The following is a 3,053-nucleotide window of genomic DNA, read 5'->3' on the forward strand; positions in this document are numbered from 1 at the left end:
TGCCTTTTTCCTGCGAAGTGACCTTCTAGGCTTCCGTTTGAAGCGTGGAGTCTCCTCGCCTTCCTCCTATCCGTTGTCGATGAGGAAGTTTACCCGGCCATGCCGCTGAGTGCTATGAAGGTCCATGCCGATGTTCTATTGGCAGACAACAACACTACATGCACACAACTAATGGTTCTCAGTAAGAGCACAACTGTTATTTTTTGTATGCCATTGTGGCGCGGTGTCGTGTCCATAGTGTCTGCGACCTCTTCCTTGCCCGTGCACCATCACCGTATTGAGAAAAGGTGCTAGTGTTGCATCCAACCATCAAAGCATGATAATGAATCCCTACTGGTAAAAGCACTAGGTACTGATACTCTAGGTCAAATGCCTACACTAGTCGGTCCTAGCACTACAAACAATTTCCAAGTCCATAACAATTTAAGTTCGTCAACGAACGTGCAAAAACCGTCACGGAGACATCATACCGATGGTTTGGAAGACTGTGGTGAACCTCGCGTCACAGATGGCCAGACTGACGGTTAGATTATCCCGTCATGGATCCGTGACGGCCTAGCCCACACCCAAAGCCCACCTGGCCCGGTACGTCGTGACGGGCATAACCGTCATGCGGCTGCTTCCCCGATCAAGACCATCGTGTCAGACCAATCATTGAGTTGTCGGACCAATGACTAAAGGTGAATGATGTAATCTTTGTCGTCTAGCTGACCACTCCGGACGAATCTCCTCCCACCATGTGGCCACGTAAAATTGCATTCGAAGGTTGACACGTGCCTAGAGCGTGGTCATTGGCATGTCGACACGTGTCACTCAGAATACCAACACGTGCGTGTAGAAGGTCCAGTAACATCTCGACACGTGGCAAAATGAAATGCCGACACGTGGACATCGGGGCTCGCATGTAGGAACACACGTGGCACAAAACTGGACTTTGGACCCAGGTTATTGCAGCCCATTAAAGGATGGTCTATTTATGGCGGCTAGCTATGGACAAGGCCCATTTGTGGTGGCCCATTAAGGCAAGCTCGTTTACCGTGGTCAATTTCTTGGCCCACTCACGGCCGGCCTTTTAACAGCCTAAATGTGCGGCCTTACTATCCCGGCCCGTTATTCTACCGCAACGTCTCAAAAAATCTAGTTGCAAAAACGGCCAGTTACTTTCAGCCCATCAATGTTGGTGCGTTAATAATGACTTGTTAGAACGGCCCGGCCTGGTTTTCTCGGTCGGCCTGTTACTTTCAGCCGATAAATGCCGGCCTGGTTAACTCAACTGAGTCGTTCCTTTTAGCCTGTCAAACCCGGAGTATCAAATAACGGCCATTTTTTGGTGGCCTTATTACATATAAATAATAAATAAACACTAAAAAATACATACATAATAACTAGATAACTATGCATCAAGTTACATTCGATCTTAAGTTCATCATGCATACTCGCACCATAACATAATAGTTCAGCTCCTCCAAAATAATAACAGTTTAGCTTGAACAAAAGCAAGACCACCAGCCCAAAATACAGTTTAACTGTCCACCATAGCACCATCAGTTCACCATGTTTACTCGGTCAGTAACCTGGTTAACGTTTCAAGTCTTGCCTCAAGGGCATCCCGCCTCTCTCTCGCTTCCTGGACCTTTCTATTAAGCTCAAACATATTAGTATTATGGGATTTGACAAGATCTTGCAGGTTCCCTTTTCCCCTCCGCTCGGTCTCCAGTAAATCAGGTTGGATGCTCAGATTTGATCGAGTAGGTTGAGACATCTCTTTTTCAATCTTAGACTTGTTTAGCAATAAAGACAGAAGATAGATTGGTGTTAGATGAAGCGAAGTATAAACTTAGTTTCAACGATAACTTATTGAATACGTACTCACAAGAACAAGTTCTACTTCAGGGGAGTAGCGGTCGTCCTTGTTGCGTGTGTCTCCGCTAAACAGATCCACATGACTTGATTGTTTATCTATGTATGAGGCTCCCTAAAAACAAACACATACATGCAACCAGCTTATAGATTCTATAAAGGATTTTGTGAATAATCAATAATGTATGCAAAGTTATATGTTGATGTGCGCCCGCTTGATCCTTCCAGGTGACCCGTCCTCCCGCACCCCAGCCTAACCGCCGCCGGGGCAAAGTCCCACGGGGCGTGGCGGCGGCGGGGGCGGGGGATCCTCCTCATCGACGTCTGGTGACGGCGGTCGGATCTCCCTCCTCGATGCATGGTGGGCGCGCGGATGAGTCGGGCGACGGCGGCCTGCGCTGCGCCCCTTCTCCCGTCGGCTCCCCTGGCGGCCGGCGCGTGGGATGGGCGGCGGCGGCCTGCGCTGCGGCCTCCCTCCTCCCGTCGGCTCCGCAGCACTCCGGCAGGGGTTGGTGGTGGGCGGCGGCCAGGCTCATGGCCTGCGCCAATTTCCCCCCGCCTCTTGCCGGTGAGTGGAGGCAATCTTGGGTTTCACCCGCAACACGAGGTCGCCCGGGGCAGCAGCCTTGGGTACGATGGTGGAGGTGGCCCTCTTCTTCGCCGGAGAGGGTCGGCCTGCGGTTGGTGGTGGTGGATCTATCGATCTATCACCGCGTTCCGGCGGCGAGATGGAGATGCTTGGAAGCCGGTGACGGAGTCGCTGGTGGAGGGTTAGCATGGCCAGCCCGGGACGGTCGCCGACGTGGGGGTCCGACCTGAATAATGGTGGTGGTCCTAGGGTCTCTCTTGCGTGAAGAGGAATACCTACTGGAGGCCTGGACTCGTGATCTAGTCGAAGTGTTGAGTTCCGGAAGGCTCCGCCGGCATTTGCTGGATCGGTGGTATTCGATCATGCGCACCCATGCTTTTATTCCGACCGATTGGTTCTGGAGGCAGCGGTGCGAAGCTCTTTTTCTGTGTTGACATCAAGTGACTATGGATCCATGATGAAAGTCGGAAGAAGGGAAGTTCATGAAGGCCGGAGGGGAGGACTAGCTAAGGGAGGTTCAAATCTCTGCGCTGTTGAGGGATTTGCTTGGTGTTCCGGGCTTCACAGCTGCGCTATGAAAGTGGGGGCGACAACACAGGTGAAG

This window comes from Lolium perenne, chromosome 4 (assembly GCF_019359855.2).
Source record: "Lolium perenne isolate Kyuss_39 chromosome 4, Kyuss_2.0, whole genome shotgun sequence".
Classification (NCBI taxonomy): Eukaryota; Viridiplantae; Streptophyta; class Magnoliopsida; order Poales; family Poaceae; genus Lolium; species Lolium perenne.